Here is a 22,697-nt window from a genome sequence, read left to right on the forward strand (position 1 = left end):
AAACCAAATCAACACAGGTGCCATGGGTTACATGCTTGATGGCCGTCAGAAGGTTCACACAGTGGGCAGTAAAAGTTATATACCTTCCCTGCCCATGTTTGCTAGACCACGTGTCTGTGGTCAGATGTATTTTGGCACCGACACTGTGTGCCAGAGATACATTCACTTGCCGCTGAACATGGCCATATAGCTCTGTGAGAAATATTTCCTTCCTGGGACTTTCCATAGTGGTGTTCCAATGGCCACAAATTTTCAAAAGGCCTCCAAGTCAACCAGTTTATATGGCAGTAGTTGGCGTACTATCAGATCCGACAAGCCAGCGGTCAACCGTTGGGCAAGAGGGTTATCCGGCGTCATCATTTTTTTACTCTCTAACATTTGGGCCACAGAAGCCTGCCTTTTTCTAGAAAAACATGAGGACGGCATGATGGAAGGTGGAGTGGAGGACAATTGTGAGGAGAGAGGAGAAGAGGCTAGATGGTGAGAGCCTGGAGTGTGGCTTTGTGGGTTCTGTCAGGTGAATGCCTGTTGGCTAATTTTTTGGGCCTGTACTGGCCGACACTTACTTCTGTATCTTGTGAATGCCTAATGTATCTCCAGCCACAGAATACAAAGTTCTTTGCTGTCAGGTGAACGCCTGTGGGCTAATTTTTGGGGCCTGTACTGGCCGACACTTACTTCTGTATCCTGTGAATGCCTAATGTACCTTCAGCCCCAGAATACAAAGTTCTTTGCTGTCAGGTGAATGCCTGTTGGCTAATTTTTGGGGCCTGTACTGGCCGACACTTACTTCTTTATCCTGTGAAATCCTAATTTTTCAGACTGGCATTGAAAATCAATGGGTCTGTAAACGTTCCGCTAAATTGTGAAATGGATGCGGACCCATTTTACAGACGTGTGAATGGACCCTATATGTATTTGACATGTATTTACCAGGTGCTGTCAGTTCTGGCTGATTTAGAAAAAATATATATATATGTTTTGGCTAAAAAAAAAAAAAAAAATTGTGGAAACTTTTCCAATAGCAATACTTCTGGTATGTCAGTGTCCATGTTGTGGGACTATGTGTGCACAGCTATTAAGTATTATGTGGCTGCAAATATGACCTGGAGGTTTTTAATGTTCGCCTGCCATTAAAGAGAATGGGGTCCGCCGCGAACTTGCGGTTCGCAAATATTTGACAAAGATCTGGGTGTCAATACACCTCCTCCCCTCAAATGTACCACAAAATGTTCCCCTAAGAGTCCATTTCTTCCAAGTAAAGGAAAGGATACTGAATATTTCCACAAGAAACATTTCCTCCAGAGCAAGCCGCAATTTCTCCCGCAAAACTCTCATCAAAATGGCAGGTAGTTCCTCATAAGCGGTCTGGCAAGAAAAATCAGCACAGGCGCTCTGGTACATGACTTGTTCTTATTCAGTGAACTCACATTCACAAGTTCCCAGGCTTTTGGAGCTTTGACAAAGAGGTGTTGTTTACTCCTCTAGTCTGCCCCTGGTTCTACTCAGGACATTTTTTACTTCCATGGATGGTCCATTCAAACCTAACATTATCAAAGGCTTTCTCCACATCCAGTGTACTGTAATGATTGCATATTCCCCCAAAGTAATTTAACTTAGCACATTCTAGAACCAAGAGAACCTTGCAAATGTTTATTGAAACATTCCTCCCCTTGACAAATCCTGATTGCGCAGGTATTAGGATTGATGATATATCGGCTCGATGAGAGGCCACAATTTTGGAGAGGATTTTTACATTGAGATTCAACAATGAGATTGTTCCAAGGGATCCTTGCCTTTTTATGATATGATAGATATGGTCCGCCTGACCAGATTTAAATATAGACCTCTGACAGGGTTGGTTGAAGGATTTCCTTTAATAATTTAAAGAACTCCCCAGAAAATCCATTAGGGCCAGGGACCTTGTTATTTGCTAGATGCTGAATACATTTTAGTATTTCCACTGAGGATATAGGGGCATTTAGATAATTGTGCTGGGAATGTGTGATGCTAGGTAGCTGGAGCCTTTCCAAGAAGACCTGGCCAAGGGATTGGTCAACTGGATCATGAGCATAAAGTGAGGCATAAAAATATTCAATTTTTTTATGTAGAACTATCAATTTTTATGCTAATAACCTCCTGAAGAAGCGCAGTTGGCACAAAACATGTTGAGCTAAGTTGTACTCTTACCGCTGGACACACTACCCAATTGTTGTCTACCTGTATATATTTCTACACAGGAATCTTTCATCATAGGTCCCATTATGTTGTAGATTGTGGGTGTGTTTATCCAACACTGAGGCGGATAGTTCATTCAAGTGGTGGGATGATGAGTCTTTGAAACCTATGTGTCTTACTGATTGTCTTGTGATGGTTTTGCTTTTAATGAGAATATAATAAAATGCATATTTTAGATAACTTTATTTATTTGTGAGATTTTGTTGTGCCACCAAAGTACATTTTTTTTATTGCTCTCTCGTTTCTGCATAATGATAGGATGAGGCACAGAATTACCCCATAGTGTCCACAGTGCCACTCTGTGGTGACACTCATTACTCTGTCTTTATGAGAGTCATTAGTTGATTCATATTCAGATGAGGCCTCTTTAATGGTATGATGGAAATCATAATTTTTAGTGAGAAAGGTGGAAAATAGCCAAAGGCAAAAGTTAACCTGTTTGCCCGGATCTTTTATAGTCATTGCGACTGGGCTTTGCTCTGAGATAGCTATTTCTTCAGCTGTGAAGAAGAGGTAGCACAACCCACGAAAAGAAGAAAAATACTATATTCAGTCTGTGGTAAATTCTAAGCATACAACTAGGGATGATCGAATGGTTCGGGTCGACCATCGGTTCGACCCGAACATTGGCTGTTCGAGGTACGGCCGAATTTAGAACTTTTTGCTGAAAAAGTTCGGAATTCGGCAAGCAGAACCGACCAAAATGCAATGGGAAAGGAAATGGGCTTTAAAAGCCTGTGATTGGACCAGAACCATTAGTAAAACCCAATTGAGGGGGCAGGAGAATGCTAGGAATGTGATTGGAGTGACTAGGGGGTCCCTAGGCCAATCATTAGTGAATACGCCCCCCAGTATATAAGATAGCTTCCGCCAAATTCCTAGCATTGTAATACAGGGACATGGAAGAGAGTGGAAGCAGTTCTGTTAACTTTACTTTAAAAGTGTCATTTAGCATTTATTAGTGTGAGGAAAGAGATATTTAGTGTAGTTAGGGTGCTCTTTTATACTTTAGTTAGATGCAAAAATGTAGTTTCTGTAGGGAAAATGTTAAGTGCCAGGGTGACCGTAATGTAGTGTAGGGTGAACTGACACTGACTGCTATGGCAGGGTGACCAAACCCTTCCATATCAGGGTGACCGCTATAGAGAAAAGCTAGTTTCTCTGAAGTCACTTTCGCTGCAGTAATATGGCTTCGCCCCCGTCAGCTTGCTTTTTGGCTGAAGGCGTCTATAGGGATTTTTTGAGCACATGTTTGGAGTCAGGCATGACATCTGAACATGTGTATAGGGGGTATATATACACACCCATGTATGTATATATGCACCTGCACATATATAGGTGTGAAAGGAGCAGAAAACACTACTTGCGCTGATGAAATAATTAACACCAATATAGTTACGCTCCTATCACACCTATATATGTGTATGTGTAAAATACATATAAGTGTGTGTGTATATATATACCCCTCTACAGAAGTTCAGATGTTTTGCCTGCCTCCAAAGAACCCCAAAAAATGCCAAAAAAACGCTAGCGCCAAAAAAAAACGCCCAGGTGTGTTGTTGCAGGCATTTTTTGGGGGTTTTTGGAGGCAGGCAAAACATCTGAACTTGTGTATAGTGGTATATATACACACATACTTATATGTATTTTACACTTACACATATATAGGTGTTATAGGAGAGGAGCCATATTAGTGTTAATTATTTCATTAGCGCAAGCATATATTACTGCTACTATCACACCTATATATGTCTAGGTGTATATATACATATAAGTATGTGTGTATATATACCCGTATACACAAGTTCAGATGTTTTGCCTGCTTCCAAAGACGCCCAAAAAATGACCAAAAAACGCTAGCGCCAAAAAAAAAAAGCCCAGGTGTGTTGTTGCAGGCATTTTTTTGGGGTTTTTGGAGGCAGGCAAAACATCTGAACTTGTGTATAGTGGTATATATATACACATACTTATATGTATTTTACACTTACACATATATAGGTGTTATAGGAGCGGAGCCATATTAGTGTTAATTAAAACAATTTTGATTATGATTCCACAGCTACTGTACACTAAAGAGAGAGTAAAAGCAAGAACTTACACAGATTTCTGGCTTCAGAGTCTTTTAATTCTGTGCCATGAAGGATATATAGGGTGATGTTTTGGGGTTATTTATTTTATATTCAATAGTTTTTATTCAAATTTTTGAATTGTAACAGCATAACAAGTACAACTGGGTTAAACATGAAATCTTAGTATAGCAGAATGTACAACTTGGCAAAATTACTGCAGTAAGACTGCCGCATAACATAAAACAGAATGTATGCATGAACAGCAACAAGTAGGAACACACTTTGTTATTGGACACACTCATCCTTCTCAGGATGGGATCGGAGGCAAGTATATGGTTATCTCTAAAGTGGAGGCTTCCTCCTCGGCCAAGGCACCCCTAATGGGACCATATTGTGCCAAAGGGCCGAGTAGTCACCACCAAGATACATCTAAGCAGATAGTTCAGCAAGTTAAGGTGAAACTCCAACATATAACTGAGAGCACCTGGAATACTAATCAAACCATGAGGACCATATACTGTTGCATTGAGAAGCTCTGACCTGTGTGGCAGCATACATCCGTTCATAGGATCCATGAGTATGCACCAGTGCAGTCACCTCGTCAACGGAGGGTCGTCCATCGGATTTCCATTTACGTGTGATCAACAATTTGGTGGCCATCAAAACATGGATGGTAACAGTGCGGTGGCGTTTGGGAAACCTATGGATCCCTAAATGTAGTAAGGCTAGTGCGGGCGTAAGAGTACAGGAAGTGCCTGTGATTTTCTCCATTAGGTATGCAACCTCTGCCCAGAGTGCAGCTAAGTGTGGGCATTCCCAGAGGATGTGGAGTAGGGTAACATGTCCTCCGCAGTGTCTCCAACAGGAGGGGGAGTGTGAAGGGTTGAATTTGTGGGCTAGGGGTGGAGTTATGTACCATCTAAGGGTAATTTCCAAGATCAATTCCCAGGTATTGGTAGAACGGTAGCTCATAGAAAGATTGCCATTGGTAATTAGTAAAGGTGGCACCCAAGTTTCTTTCCCATTTCATCATTTGTGGAGTTTTAATAAATGAAGATTTGCACTGCAATCGTTGATAAAATAGTGTAATACCTTTACGTGTGGTTGTGGTGTTCAAATAGAATTGCCATACCATTTCTGGTATAGTAATGGGGGCCCTCGGGTTGTTCAATAAGCAGTGGGATATGCGAGAATACTTGAAGTACTCAGATTTGGGAAGTGAGAATTCTGTCTGCAGGGAAGAGAAGGTTTTGAGTAGACTACCTTCATAGAGATGAGAGATCTTCTCTATGCCTAAAGACTGCCAAGACTTCACAGATACATTTGGAATTAGCATAGGGAAAATGGAGATATGTGTTTGGAGTATACGCATTGCACGGTCTCCCAGAGAAAGAGACAGGAGGTGTTGGAATGCTTGTGCCGCGGCCACTATGGTGGGAGAGATGCGCGGCATACTATACAGCCATGCCAGGAGGTTTGGTTCTGTACTTGAAGGGATTCTATGATTTGCCAAAGGCAGGACGGATCTGCGGAGAACCAGCTCTTGAGCTGTGTCAGAAGGGAGGCAATATAGTAGTCCTTATAGTTGACAAATCCTGTAACCCCAACTGATCTGTGTTTAATCAATACTGATTCCGTACATCTAGGTTTAATGTTAAGCCATATGAATTTTTTTATGATTGCGTTTAAGGAGGTAAAGAAGGATTTCGGCAAAGGTATAGGAATAGTTCTGAAAAGGTAGAGGAGTTGCGGGAGTTTGAGCATTTTAAATGCAGCGAGCCTCCCAGACCAAGTGAGGTATAATTTGGAGATGTTCGCTAATTCTGAAGGTAGGGAATTTAGGATTGGGGAATAGTTGGTCTTATACAATGTGGAGGTGGACGCAGTCAGTTTGACACCCAGATAGGAGATGGAATCTTGGACCCATCTAAATGGGTACTGCGCGCTCAAATGATTCTGTGATGCCGGAGATACACCCATGGGTAGTATAGAGGATTTTGCAGCATTGACCTTATAGTACGATACACCATTGAAAACATTTAACAAAGCATTTACCAAAGCCAGAGAAGAGTTGGGGTTGGGAAGAATAAGGACAATGTCGTCCGGGAACAGGCTTATCTTATGCTCCATGGGACCTAGTCTAATACCTGTAATGTTTGAGTTGGCCCTAATACATTCTGCGAGAGGCTCGATCATTAGATTAAATATTAGTGGTGACAGGGGGCATCCCTGCCTTGTACCGTTTGTTATACAGAAGGTTTCTGAGAGCATGGATGAGCAATATACACGAGCCGAAGGGTTAGAGTATAGTGCCAATATCGCTGACATGATATGACCCTGAAATCCGAATTTGTGGAGGGTTTAGGGAGATAAAGCCAATGGACTCTGCAACTAGAGGTAGAAGCAGAGAAGGCATTTTACGTCGCCCCACACAATGAACAACATTAATCATCCTGCGTGTTGCGTCCGAGGTTTGGCGCCTCTTCACAAATCCCGCTTGATTGGGGTGAATCAAGGAGGGGAGCAGATCGACAAGCCTGTTCACTATAACTTTTGCATAGATTTTAGTGTCATGGTTGAGCAAGGAAATAGGCCTAAAGTTTTGCGGATGACTAGGTTCCTTACCTGGCTTCGGCAATGTAATGATCAAGGCAGAGAGCATTTCAGATGGGATTGAGGCAGCGGAGGCAGCAGCATCAAATATTGTAACCATGCTAGGTGCAAATACAGATTGAAATTGTTTGAAATATTCCCTATTTTACCATCTTTTTGTTTTGTTAATTGTTCCTATTTATCAATGGTCGTGGACCTCGTGTGTATACAAATGTTATTTTTTTTTATGGTGACGTTTTAATTTTGCACATTTATTAAGGTGTGTGATAATGCAATTTCTAATTTAGTTATTTTAGTTGATTGCTAGTTGCTGGTTGGTAGTGCAACTACATTTATCAATAACATATTTAACCTCCCTGGCGGTATGATTATGTCAGGAATTATATACCAAAAGCGGTACAATTTTTTTCATGGAAATTTGGCGTTATGTATTATAGGCCTACAATTCTTAGTAATTACTGACTTAAACCTGACCAAAACAAGACTCTAGTAGACATCCCAGATGTGATAAATTTGAAACACAAACGCATGAATTATAATCGAATCAATAATATAATTTTATTATATAATATATATAATAAAATAATATTATTGATTAGATTATAATTCACGCGTTATATATTACATATATATACATATATATATATATTTATATACACACACACACATATATATATATATTATATATATATATATATATATATATATATATATATATATATATATATATATATATATATATATATATATATATATATATATATATATATAATTAAAATTGAATCAATAATATAATTTTATATATATATATATATATGTGTGTGTGTGCGCATATACAGTGGGTACGGAAAGTATTCAGACCCCCTTAAATTTTTCACTCTTTGTTATATTGCAGCCATTTGCTAAAATCATTTAAGTTCATTCTTCTTCCTCATGAATGTACACATAGCACCCCATACTGACAGAAAAACACTGAAAAAAACACTGAAAGTCAACCATCACTGCAGCCCTCCACCAGTCGGGGCTTTATGGCAGAGTGGCCCAACGGAAGCCTCTCCTCAGTGTAAGACACATGAAAGCCCGCATGGAGTTTGCTAAAAAACACCTGAAGGACTCCAAGATGGTGAGAAATAAGATTATCTGGTCTGATGAGACCAAAATAGAACTTTTTGGCCTTAATTCTAAGCGGTGTGGAGAAAACCAGGCACTGCTCATGACCTGTCCAATACAGTCCCAACAGTGAAGCATGGTGGTGGCAGCATCATGCTGTGGGGGTGTTTTTCAGCTGCAGGGACAGGACGACTGGTTGCAATCGAGGGAAAGATGAATGCGGCCAAGTACAGGGATATCCTGGACAAAAACCTTCTCCAGAGTGCTCTGGACCTCAGACTGGGCCGAAGGTTTACCTTCCAACAAGACAATGACCCTAAGCACACAGCTAAAATAACGAAGGAGTGGCTTCACAACAACTCTGTGACTGTTCTTGAATGGCCCAGCCAGAGCCCTGACTTAAACCCAATTGAGCATCTCTGGAGAGACCTAAAAATGGCTGTCCACCAACGTTTACCATCCAACCTGACAGAACTGGAGAGGATCTGCAAGGAGGAATGGCAGAGGATCCCCAAATCCAGGTGTGAAAGACTTGTTGCATCTTTCCCAAAAAGACTCCTGGCTGTATTAGATCAAAAGGGGGCTTCTACTAAATACTGAGCAAAGGGTCTGAATACTTAGGACCATGTGATATTTCAGTTTTTCTTTTTTAATAAATCTGCAACAATGTCAACAATTCAGTGTTTTTCTGTCAGTATGGGGTGCTGTGTGTACATTCATGAGGAAGAAGAATGAACTTAAATGATTTTAGCAAATGGCTGCAATATAACAAAGAGTGAAAAATTTAAGGGGGTCTGAATACTTTCCGTACCCACTGTGTATATATATATATATATATATATATATATATATATATATATATATATATATATATATATATATATATATATATATATAATATAAAATGTGTTATGTGTTTGTGTTTTGTGGAACGTTTTTTGAATTTCCCTCCCTAGTTCCGCTCCCATGCAGCATTGCTGCTGCAGGGAACGGAACTAGGAAGACATCACACCGACGGAGGACGGACGAGCGGCGGGACTCTCGGCTGGCGGTCACAGCAATGAGAGATCATCACTGGATCGCCAGGAGAAGGTAAGAGACACCGCTGCGCTCTCTGCACATTCACCCCGAGCGTGACTCGGGGATACCGATCCTGCACTAAAAAATCCACCCCGAGTCACGCTCTGGATTACCGCCAGGGGGGTTAATAAAACAAATGGTATTCATTTATGTTAAATGTTCTATAAGAACAACATACATTATCCTTTTTTTTATTCATGATTTAATTTCCTACCTAAGTAAAAAATGTGTTCCGTTCATTTTATTCAGTGATAAATGTTAAGACCCAGAAGGCTGTTATTTCAAAAGAGCAGCAACAAGAAAAAATTCAACCTGGTCCATCTTCTATGATACTGCTGAAATAATATCAGATGATGATGAACCTTCATTGCAGATTGAAGAAGCAAGCACCTCATCACAAAGAAATATCCAACACAGTGCTTATGAGGAGGAATTCAGTGAAGCTGAACAGCCACAAAACATCTTGTGCAACAACATGTGCAAAAACATCTGCTAGCATTGAAAAAACAAAGGTACAAAGACCAGATGATGTCAGCCAGTGTGCTAGTGAAAGACCAAAACAGCCTGTATTAAAAAAATACCTTCAGAAAAAAATGGGAGCACGCTTCAGGTCATTTCAACCACAGTGGTTTCAATCATTTGAATGGTTAGAATATTCCGTGTCCCAGGATGCAGCATACTGTTCCCGTGCTGGTATTTTTCAACGACAAAATTGAGTGAGTACACCCCTCACATTTTATTATACACATATATTCTACAACACTGAAGAAATTACACTTTTGCTACAATGTAAAGTAGTAAGTGTACAGCTTGTATAACAGTGTATATTTGTTGTCCCCTCAAAATAAATCAACACACAGCTATTTATGTCTAAACTGCTGGCAACAAAAGTGAGTACACCCCTAAGTTAAAATGTCCAAATTTGGCCCAAAGTGTCCATATTTTGTGTAGCCACCATTATTTTCCTGCACTGCCTTAACCTTCTTGGCCATGGAGTTCACCAGAGTTTCACAGGTTGCCACTGGAGTCCTCTTCCACTCCTCAATGACAACATCACGGAGCTTGTGGATTTAAGAGACCTTACGCTCCTCTACCTTCTGTTTGAGGATACCCTACAGATGTTCAATAGGATTTAGGTCTGGAAACATGCTTGGCCAGTCCATCACCTTTACCCTTGGCTTCTCTAGCAAGGCAGTGGTTGTCTTGGAGGTGCGTTTGGGGTCGTTATCATGTTTTAATACTGCTCTGTGGCCCAGAGGGGATCATGCTGTGCTTCAGTATGTCACAGTACACGTTGGCATTCATGGTTGCCTCAATGAACTGTAGCTCCCCAATGTGGGCAGCACTCATGCAGCCCCAGACCATGACACTCCCACCTCCATACTTGACTGTAGGCAAAACACACTTGTCTTCTTACTCCTCACCTGGTTGCTGCCACACATGCTTGACACCATATGAACCAAAAAAGTTTATTTTGGTCATATCAGACCACAGGACATGGTTCCAGTAATCCATGTCCTTAGTCCGCTTGTCTTCAGCAAACTGCTTGCGGGTTTTCTTGTGCATTATCTTTAGAAGAGGCTTCCTTCTGGGACCACAGCAATGTAGACCAATTTGATGCAGTGTCAGCACTAACAGGCTGACCCCCCACCCTTCAACCTCTGCACCAATGTTGGCAACACTCATACGTCTATTTCCCAAAGACAACCTCTGGATATGATGCTGAGCACGTGCACTCAACTTCTTTAGTTGACCATGGCGAGGCTTGTTCTGAGTAGAACCTGTCCTGTTAAACCACTGTATGGTCTTGGCAACCATGCTGGAGCTCAGTTTCAGGGTCTTAGCCATCTTCTTATAGCCTAGGCCACCTTTATGTAGAGCAACAATTCTTTTTTTCAGATCCTCAGAGAGTTCTTTGCCATGAGGTGCCATGTTGAAATTCCAGTGATCAGTATGGAAGAGTGAGAGTGATAACACCAAATTTAACACACCTGCTCCCCATTCACACCTGAGACCTTGTAACAGTAACAAGTCACGAGACACCTGGGAAGGAAAATGGCAAAATGGGCTCAATTAGGACATTTTCACTTAGGGGTGTACACACTTTTGTTATCAGCGGTTTAGACATTAATGGCTGTGTGTTGAGTTATTTTGAGGGGAGAGCAAATTTACACTATTATACAATCTGTACACTCACTACTTTACATTGTAGCAAAGTGTCATTTCTTCAGTGTTTTCACATAAAAAGATATAATAAAATATTTAAAAAAATGTGAGGGGTGTACTTACTTTTGTGAGACTGTATCTCCATGGGCATTTTCAAAAAGTACTGTTTGTCAACATAGGGTACAAAAACTGGAAAAAAGCACTCAAAACTGGTAAAGGAATACTACAACATGAGAAGTCTGCTTCACACAAGGATTTCTATGTCAGATGGGAGGATTTCAAAAAGAGTGTAAGCCAGGATACATCGATCATGAAAGATCTAACTAAAGCTTACACACAAGAGGTCAATGAAAATAGACATTTCATAAAAACTTTTGCAGAAGTTTTGTTGCTAACAGCCAAGACTAAACTTACCCAGCGAGAGTATCAGTACAGCTCAGATCATGTCAACCATGGAAATGTACGTGAAATTCTCTATTTAATTGCAAAAAAAGACAGTATTGTAAGAAAAAAAATGAGAGGACCTCGAAATGAAAAATATCTACATCCATCTATCCAAAATGAACTTCTTTCAATTATGGCTGCTCTTGCTAGTGAAGGCATTGCACAGAGCATTAAATGAAGTCCCTTTTCCATCATTGCAGATGAAACAAAGGATATAATTAAATCAAAACAACTGTCTTTCATAGTCAGATTTTTTCACGATCAGATGGTCCATGAATGGTTCTTAAATTCTCCCGAGCAGATAGCCTTGATGCTGAATCTCTAACAGGATACATATTCCAGGTCCTAGCATCTCTAGGCATTGATAAAAATGATTGTGTTGAACAAGGCTACGATGGAGCTTCTGTAATGAGTGTACAACTTAATGGCGTCAAAGCAAGCATTAAAAAGGAGGAGCGTTGTGCACTTGTCATTCATTGCATAAGTCACCACCTCAACCTGATCATCATGGACACTGTGAAGAATGTACAGGCAGCAAATACATTTTTTGTGAAACTCGAAAATCTGTATGTGTTTCGCAGTACTTTTGTTTGTGTTTCCTAATGTGCAACAAGAAATGTCAAGCAAACCAGCTATTCAGCTTAAACAATTAAGTGACACAAGGTGGACATGTCAACATGCAGCCTGCAATTCCGTTCTTAAAACACTTGATCCTGTGTCAAAAACTCTCAATATTTTAAGGGAACCAAACTGAGAGAGCAGTTGAGGCAAAATCCATTCACCAGTTCATTGATTTTGGCTTAATTCAGGCACATGTGTTTTTTGAGAACATACTAAAAAGGACCCAGATGCTCTCTTACATGTTACATGTCAAAGATCTTGACTTGGCATCGGCTGCCCTTCTTGTGCAAACAATTATACAAGAGCTTGAAGAAGTGCACAATCCAGAGAAGGAGACCTGAAGCTTCTGCTAATTCTGGAAAAATAGAAAGTGTCTGGGCAGAAGCAATCCAACTGAGCATCAAGTGTGGAATACCAGCACCAAATGATTATTCTACCGAACTGCCTTCTAAGAATCGAGATCGCCAGCCCCATCTCCACTCCAAAAAATAGCATCATTTTGGAAACTGTAGGGCATCGACAACAACTGCTCAAAAAAGATGATTTCATTAAAATGATTTTGTATTAAAAAAATCACCAACATAGATATTAATGAAGACCCATGGTCATGCCTATTTCATGGGACAAAAATGTCAATAAAACAATACAAAAAAACATTGATTCCCCATCCGTTAAACTCAGCAAAAAGTTTAATCCCCTTAAATTGGAAAAAAAAAAAGAACCCCCATCATATAAAGAGTGGTTTGCACGGGTGGAAAAAATGAGAAAATTAGAATCTTTAAGAGCGTGGGGAGAAGAGGAATATGAGAGCAGGGTAGAGATATGGGAGATATGGCAAAATTTTAAAGAAACAAGGGATTATTTACTGATTCAAGAAAAGGGGGGGGTGGGGAAATGAGAAGGGGGAGAGGGTAGAAAGGTAGGGGTGTTATTTGACAAAATGGCTCTTCTCTTTTTAAAATGAAATGGTATGTATTAAAATTTTGTATGTCGAAAACTTTCAATAAAGAAATATAAAAAAAAAGAAATAAATGTTTATGTATGTTGTTCTTGAGAGAATAAATTCAGAGCTAAAATCTCGCTTTTTAAAGGTTTTCTGGAAATCGTGGAAGGTGTACAGTCTCTGAATCTTCGATCTGATTCAATTCCTAATTTTGAGAAATTGCAACCAATGGCCAAATTCTACTCCTGCAACATAGAAAACATGGAGATTGAGCTGAAGCAGACAATGCTAACCCTACACAGGAAAAACATCATCAGATGTCATTAAGGTGGACACAACTCTTTACTTTTCTGGAGCCTTACTCTTTTCCATTCCTTGAGCTTTACCGGCTATGTAAAATAGCTTGTGTCTTGCCAGTCAGTACCGCCTCACTTGAAAGAAGCTTTTCTGCACTAAAGTTAATAAGATCATTCCTACACACAACAATGACTGAGGAAAGGCATTGAGATCTTGCCACATTGACTACTGAAGCCAGACTTGCATCCCAAATAAATATGGATCTTGTAGTTAGCAGGTTTGCAGCACTCCATAAAAATTCAGGCATAAGTCTATATTAGTGTGAATGACTAAATTTAAGTATTATCTGGTAATATTTGAAAGTTAGATATTTATAGTTAAAGGGACACTATTCCTGACGCTATAGTGTTGGCATGCCCCCCCCCCCCGCATATCAGCCCCCCGGTGGTCAAAGGGTTAATCTTACCGTTTAATCTCCCAGAAAATGTGGTGATTTCAGCCAATCAAATGCATTCTTATTGAAAAGCATTGAGGAGCTAATGGCACAACACCGCTCTGCACCAATCAGCATTTCCTCACGAAGATATGTTGAATCAATGCATCTCTATGGGCACATTTTAGCATTTCCATGCCTCATGTGGAACGTCAGTGCTGCACACTGTCTGAGTGACAGCCACTGGAGGTGTCCCTAGGCAACAATGTTTTCTCTGAAAAGGACCTACTATAAACAACTGAACAACTTTATTAAGCTATAGTTGTTCTGGTGACTATAGTGTCCCTTTAACAAAAATAGTTATGATTATTGTTGTTCATTTAGTAAGTATACTACAAGCTGCAGTAAAAAACAAAAGCTGGGGCTATTATCTTGTTTTCTTTTGTTGTGGCACTTTAATAGTTGCAATAAGATATGTTATTTATATTATTATTATTGTCTATGCTTTAGGAGCAAATAAGGTATTGCACTTCATTTTGCATTGTTTACCATTATGTGGTTTAATAGTGTTTTTTTTTATAGGGGATTTAAAATGACTATGTACATTTCATCTATAGACTAGGGATGATCGAACGGTTCGGGTCCACCATCGGTTCGGCCCGAACATTGGGTGTTCGAGGTTCGGCCGAATTTAGAACTTTTTGCCCAAAAAGTTCGGAATTCGGCAACCAGAACCGACCAAAATGCAATGCTTCAGGAAATGGGCTTTAAAAGCCCGTGATTGGACCAGAACCATTAGCAAAAGCCAATTGAGGGGGCAGGAGAATGCTAGGAATGTGATTGGAGTGACTAGGGGGTCCCTAGACCAATCATTAGTGAATACGCCCCCCAGTATATAAGATCGCCCCGCCAAATTCCTAGCATTCTTGTACGGGACATGGAAGAGAGTGGAATGCTGTTCTGTTCTAATGTGTTACAAAGTGTCATTTAGCTATTTTTAGTGTGAGGAAAGGGATATCTAGTGTAGTTAGAGTGCTCCTTTACACTGTAGGGTTAACTGACAGTGACTGCTATGGAAGGGTGACAAAACCCTTCCATAGCAGGGTGACTGCTATAGAAAAATGATCATTTCTCTGAGTTGCTTCGGGACAGGAATATGGCTTCTCACCAGCCAAGCATTTTTCATGCTGCAGGGGCTGCCACTGCCAGTGCTTTTTTGAGGACATGTTTGATGTCAGACATGACATCTGAACATGTGTATAGGGGGTATATATACACATATATGTCTGTATATATACCCCTAGACATATATAGGTGTGATAGTAGCAGAAATATATGCTTGCGCTAATGAAATAATTTACAGTAATATATTTCTGCTACTATCACGCCTATATATGGCTAGGTGTCTATATACATATAATTATGTGTGTTTATATACCACTATACACAAGTTCAGATGTTTTGCCTGCCTCAAAAGAACCCAAAAAAATGCCAAAAAAACGCTAGCGTCAAAAAAAAATGCCCAGGTGTGTTTTTGCTGGCATTTTTTGGGGGGTTTTGGAGGCAGGCAAAACATCTGAACTTGTGTATAGTGGTGTATATACACACATACATATATTTATATACACCTAGACATATATAGGTGTGATAGTAGCAGAAATATATGCTTGCGCTAATGAAATCATTTACAGTAATATATTTCTGCTACTATCACACCTATATATGGCATGGTGTCTATATACATATAATTATGTGTGTATATATACCACTATACACAAGTTCAGATGTTTTGCCTGCCTCAAAAGAACCCCAAAAAATGCCAAAAAAACGCTAGCGTCAAAAAAAAAATGCCCAGGTGTGTTTTTGCTGGCATTTTTTGGGAGTTTTTGGAGGCAGGCAAAACATCAGAACTTGTGCACAGTACCACTATACACAAGTTCAGATGTTTTTCCTGACCGCAAAGAACCCAAAAAAATGCCTGCTTTGAAACCGGCAAGGTATGAAAACCGAGAAGAGAAGCTAACCCCCTGAGCTGAAAGTGTTCTAATACAAACGATCTTTTTTTTTATGGTTCTGGACATGCTACAGAGCTGAAACTTCACATGTACACTTTAGACCCCCCAGATACGAAATCCAAAGTAAAAATCAAAAAAATCTCTTTTTTTTTTTTTTTAATTTTTCAATAATTGGCTTTTTTATCAAAAATGACAATTTTTAAGAACTTTTTTTGTGTGATTTTGTGTCTGGGGGGTCTAAAAGGTGTACCTGTGAAGTTTCAGCTCTGTAGCATGTCCAGGACCAGAAAAAAAGATCATATAGGTGTAAAAGGAGGGTCCCACATCCCTGTTCTACTGAAAAATTATCTTTTTTTTTTTTCCATGGTTCTGGACATGCTACAGAGCTGAAACTTCACATGTACACTTTTTAGACCCCCCCAGATACTAAATCCAAAATCAAAATCAAAAAATCTCTTTTTTTTTTTCAATAATTGGCTTTTTTTATCAAAAATGACAATTTTTAAGAACTTTTTTTTGTGTGATTAATAGTTAATGGGGCATGACCCAGAACCCTAGGGACTTTTTAGGGGCATTTATTGGGTTTTAGGGCTTAAAAATTGTGTTTTTTGATTACCGAAGTTCGGGTCCCATTGATTTCAATGGGGTTCTGAAATCCGGACCGAACTTTCGGGAAGTTCGGATGTTCTAGCCGAACCGAACTTTTCAAAAGTTCGATCATCCCTACTATAGACTTAAATTAGCATTATGAAGGGCCAACCGTTCCTGGTAGTTTCTTATGGAAGTAGAGCTAAATCAGCTCTTCTTACAGGACAAGCTAGCTCATTAGAGTTGGCCCATCATAATGCAAATTATTGTCAATAGGTCATGTTAAAGGGGCTCTCCAACTTCCTTCTTGGAAGTACGCCTAGGGACTTTTTAGCATCTTGATAAAAGTCCCTAGTCAGAAGGAAACGTTGACGCTCGAGTGTATTGTATATGGCATGAATAAAACAAAGGTGAATTTGTAACAAGACCTCTGGAGTGCATTCTATTCCTGAAATATATATATACATATATATAAATATATATAATATTATATTGCATTTTATAGTTGGCATGTTATAATATTGCATATTTTATAGTATTAATTCATCTAAACCTAAAATCACATTTCCAGAGAATTAGTAGAATTCGTAGAATTAGCCTTTGAATAATTTTGTACTCAAAATCCCACCACTTGTGCACATACCTGGAGCATTGTTTTTCTCTGAGTCTTTGACTGAGTCTTTGCTTTCTATAAAAAAGTTGTCCTTTTCATTCCCTTGAATTGTGTTTTGTATATTTCAACCTTGATATAATCTAAAAATGATCTTCCTTTCTTTTTTAATCATGTCCCTTCTGTTCCACCAATAATGACCAGATTTTTGCCCATTGTAATACCATGCCTGGATTTTGTTTACTGTCACACTGAAATCTCACATTTTTGCTAATTTTATGGTTTATCGATTCTCTGTTGTGCAGACATCATAAAAAATAATGTTGTTCTTAGATATGTGTCCATATACAAATGGATGCTCCAACAACTTCAGAGCAATATGCTGAGCATTTTGCCAGTCCAACAGTGAAAAATAGGGGTCTATCCCTTATTTTTTTTTTCGTGCATAATAATTAAATAGTCTGTACTCTTTTCTCTGCCAACCCCTTGGACTGAATATAATAGGAGCTAGATGTGATGTGGCAGAACTCCAAATTCTTCAGAAAAGCTTTAAATTCTTTTGAGCTAAATTGAAGAAAATTGACTGAAATTAGAAAATTGGGAATTACATGCCTTATAGTAATTTGCACTTATAGTAAATAAAATATTAGATTACAGAGTGACATTTTGAAAAGCACAGTGGCAAATTTCAGGATATCATAATTTTTTCAAGAACCTGTTTATAGATATCTAAAAATAGGACTGGAAAAAAACTAAAGACACTGGTGATATTTTAAAAGGCATGGTATAAACTTGGATTAAACTGAAAAAGAGAACATGGACAACTATTAAAGGCAAAAATCTAGACTCACATTTGAATACAAACACAAAGGAATAAAACAAAGTACTTGCAAACTACAGACACATCTGCTATACAATGCCCAAAGACTTTAGTGAGAATCAACTTAGTAAAATGTCTATTTTTATTTAAATATGTTCCATAAAAATATTAGAACATAATATGGTACCAATAAGAAGTCATCAGAAATGTGAAAACTATTTGCAATCTCAGTATTAGGATAAATATGAAACCACAGCATGATAAATAGTGGTGGTAGTCCAACATTAATAATAATATTTTTGATTTCAGCACCGTGCTTTGTCTTGCTGCGAATGTGATAAAGGGGACACTCATAAACTTTAGAAACACCAGGGCCAGTACTTGGTTGCCTCAGGTCTAAAATTATGATGCTGCAGCTCCTGGTCAGATGGCACCAGTACTGAACTAAAGAAATAGGGAAGGGTACCTGTAGTCTCAAGGCAGTTAAGGCAGCAAACTGCATCTGGTAGCAGAACTCTGGGACAGTCCTTCATCAGGGCAAGGTCAATTACAGGCAGCAATCCAAAAGAGTAGTCCAGAAACAAGGCAGGGATCAGCAATGAGAAATCCAAGTGATATGTAAAACAGTGGGGGAATAAAAGACAGGAGAGGAGCTGGGCTTGTGATGCTTAAATAGGGCATCAGGAGTGTGTGTTCAATTAGCTCAGGGCTGTCAAAGATCTGCGGTGTGTGACCGCTACCCAGTGTGAGTGGAGGAAGGATAGGCAAGTGGAGTGACCCACTGCCTAGCAATGAGGATGCCCAGTACAGGCCTGTCCCTGTTGGCCAATTGGTGCACAGCAGAAATTGTTCTTGTTATACAAGGAATGAGGGCATGAGTGCTGCTGAAGTTAGGTGTGTAAGGTTACCTCATGCTCCTAACAGCACCAAAACACAAAAGAAGAGAGCGCAAAGGCCCTCTTGTGTAATTCAGCTTTAAAGGGGTAAAGTAAAAAAAAAAACACTACAATGGTCAAACTCACATTGTGTGAAAATAGATAAAGCATAAGGATTACACTGTGGCCGCACTCCTAAAACCATCTCAAGATCCCAACAGGGGGATCTGTGGACATTCATCCTAGCTGTCCGGATCCTGGCAGTATTTCCAAGTGTTTTATAGTGTGTGTTTTTTGTCCTAACAGCATCATGTGCTGCTGTAGTGCACATAAAAAAAAAAAAAAAAAAATGGAAAATTGAATACCTATTCTTACCTCACTTTTCCTTTCCTCTGGGTATGCCCTACCCACTCCCCATGCTATTAGGACGTAACTCATAAATTTGACCCCACTGCCTAGGATGGCATTTGCACCTGGGTGGGAGTCTACATGGAGCCCGTCAGGAAAGGAAAATTGCGATAAGCATGAATATTCAACTTTCCATTTTCCTGACAGCTCCATGTCAGCCCATCTCGGGTGGAATAATGTGAACACCATTTTAATTATGGGCACGGGCCGAAGAGAATACAGCTTTTACAAAATCGATCAATATGATAATGAAAGGCAAAAGTACGTATGGATGACCAAGCAGATTGTTTCTGGTGAAACTCTTCAGGAAGCTGCCTACAAACTCGAAACACTCCATGTTCAATGAGCTGTTATTTCCTCTGGTGGTGCCAATATAGTCTTCGTAAGCTAGGAAGAGATAACTCTGGGGGCCCTTCTCCCATTGTAAGTCCCTTCGGGCAGGGCCAGCCTTTGGGGTAGGCGAGCTGTGTGGCCAGAGTGCCATGGGCAACAGGGGCGCCGTGCAGCCATCACAGCTCGCAACAGTCAGTTACTCACAGCCAGGACGAGTCACAGCAGGACTGTCTGAAGATGGGGCTGGTGAAGATTAACACACCTGAAGAAAAAAATGTTTGCGGCCGACCCGACAGGTACACTGTGCATGCGCCACCGCCGCTCGTAAAAGCCTGTACACGCTCAGCTATTCTCGGGCAGATGGCATATTTGTGATGACATGTTGGCGCCGGGCGGTGCCATTTTTAATTGCAGGGCGCCTCACCAAACGGTAGTAAGACCGCTCCAGGAGAATCTCCTCTACCATGCCCGCAGCACTGCATCTTCTGTACTATGCCCGCAGCACTGCCTCTCCTATACCATGTCCATAGCCCTGCATTTACTATGCCCACAGCCCTGCATCATGCCTGCAGCCCTGGATCTCCTACACCATGCCTGCAAACTCTGAATCTCCTGCACCATTCCGCGGCCCCTGCATTTCCTGCACCATGCCCACAGCCCCTGAATCTTCTGCACCATGCCCGCAGCCCCTGCATCATGCCCGCAGCCTCTGCCTCTCCTGCACCATTCCCACAGCCCCTGCATCTCCTGCACCATGCCCACAGCCCCTGCATCTCCTGCACCATGCCCACAGCCCCTGCATTATGCCGTAGCCTCCGCATCTCCTGCACCATGCCTGCAGCCCCTGCATCTCCTACACCATGCCTGCAGCCCCTGAATCTCCTGCACCATGCCCGCGGCCCCTGCATCTCCTGCACCATGCCCACAGCCCCTGAATCTTCTGCACCATGCCCACAGCCCCTGCATCATACCTGCAACCTCTGCATCTCCTGCACCATGCCCGCAGCCCCTGAATCTCCTGCACCATGCCCGCAGCCCCTGCATCTCCTGCACCATGCCCACAGCCCCTGCATTAAGCCCGCAGCCTCTGCATCTCCTGCACCATGCCTGCAGCCCCTGCATCTCCTGTACCATGCCTGCAGCCCCTGCATCTCCTGCACCATGCCCACAGCCTCTGCATCTTCTGTACAATGCTCGCAGCACTGCCTCTCCTGTACCATGCCGAGAGCCCTGCATGTACCATGCCCACAGCCCCTGCATCATGCCTGCAACCTCTGCATCTCCTGCACCATGCCCGCAGCCCCTGAATCTCCTGCACCATGCCCGCAGCCCCTGCATCTCCTGCACCATGCCCACAGCCCCTGCATTAAGCCCACAGCCTCTGCATCTCCTGCACCATGCCTGCAGCCCCTGCATCTCCTGTACCATGCCTGCAGCTCCTGCATCTCCTGCACCATGCCCACAGCCCCTGCATCTCCTGCATAATGCCCGAAGCCCCTGCTTCATGCCCACAGCCTCTGCATCTCCTGCACCATGCCTTCAGCCCCTGCATCTCCTGTACCATGCCTGCAGCCCCTGCATCTCCTGTACCATGTCCGCAGCCCCTGCATCTCCTGTACCATGCCCGCAGCCCCTGCATCTCCTGTACCATGCCCGCAGCCCCTGCACCTCTCTCTTATTTGTTACAAAAAATGTTTTCCTCTTTGAGTATGTTTAGGTGACCAGGGGGTGAGGGGCGAGGGGTGAGGATTGGGCGCCACAAGATTAGCTCACTGAATGCCTAAGGCAGGGGATCAGGAACAACCAGTCTGTAGTCCAGAAGCTAGAAGTAGCATCAATATAGGACCTTTGGGTTCTCCCAACATCCAATGGGCTAACTTCTAGGCTGTCTTCCAGAAAAAAAGGTGGGCAGTACTATTTCCCGCATAAAAGGAAGTATAGGGTTCTTTAAACCCTAGGGCTGCTAGCTCTGAGACCCTTCTAGCAGAATCTATTGCAACTAGGAAGGATGTCTTTAATTTTAAGTCCCACAGAAACACTTCTTGTCCGAACTTTATAGTCCTGAGTTTTATGATTTCTACTAACAGGTCCCACTCAGTAAATGTAGGGGCTCTGAGAGGCCTTGCTTTATCAGGGCCTTAAAAATTGGACTATTAGTTCATTAGAAGCTCCCGTAAAGGTCAAAATGACTGAGACATGGCCTTTGAGCGTACTTGCACTCAGGCCCATTTCAAGACCTTTAAAAGGATATGACAAACTCTTGGCTATTCTGAGAAAAATCCTTCCACATCTGCATATTCCTGGAACTTTAGCCAGACTCTGCTATAGATATTAATTATAGGACTCTGCTATAGATATTATTTATGCTGCTTTTACATGCCTTCACAAAGCTTTCCACAACCTCCAAGTGATAACCTAGACTTGCAAATCTCCACCTTTCAATATCCAGGCCATTAATATGAGCTTTTGTGGTGCTGGATGGAGAACTGGGCCCTGAGATAGGAGGTCTGTCCTCACCGAAACAGGGTGCTTTTGAATTCAGGTGCAGGAGAAATGGGTACCAAGGACGCTTAGGCCAATCTAGAACTAATACTAGCACTGGGAGGTTCTCCCACAACAATCTGTTTAGAAAAGCCAGGATGAGAGGCATCGGAGGAAAGGCATATGCTGTTTGAAAGGCCCACCTCAAGGTCAGAGTATTAACCATGGCGGCCTGAGGATAATGAAATCTCACACAGAACTTGAGGAGGTTTGCATTGTCAGGAGACGCAAAGAGGCCTGTCTCCAGAAGAAAAGACAAGGCTACAAGCTCCTGAAACACTTGCAGAAGAAGAGACCACCTCTGTTGAGGCCCTGGACAGACAGACTACCAGGAGGTTGATATGCCCTGGTAAGTTTACTGCCAAAAGAAGGAACAGATTCTCCTGTGCCATTATAATCGTGACCTCCCTTAATAGAGAATGCAAAGAAAAAAGCAACCCCTGCTCAGGCTCAATCAGCTGTGCTCTGCAATCCAGCTGGGTGCTCACCTTGG

General features: G+C 41.3%; 1 protein-coding gene and 1 pseudogene across 2 annotated transcripts in view; one reads left to right on the plus strand and one right to left on the minus strand.

The window, feature by feature from the left end:
* CDH18 (cadherin 18) overlaps positions 1-22,697 on the minus strand; it is an 850,149-nt gene that overhangs the window by 384,217 nt on the left and 443,235 nt on the right. The window lies entirely within an intron of this gene.
* LOC309555601 (zinc finger MYM-type protein 1-like) lies at positions 5,772-12,682 on the plus strand (annotated as a pseudogene). Its single transcript has 2 exons — positions 5,772-5,904; positions 11,438-12,682. The product of its transcript is annotated as a zinc finger MYM-type protein 1-like (transcript).

Source organism: Pelophylax lessonae (assembly GCF_965119305.1).
Source record: "Pelophylax lessonae genome assembly, chromosome: 5".
NCBI classification, from domain to species: domain Eukaryota; kingdom Metazoa; phylum Chordata; class Amphibia; order Anura; family Ranidae; genus Pelophylax; species Pelophylax lessonae.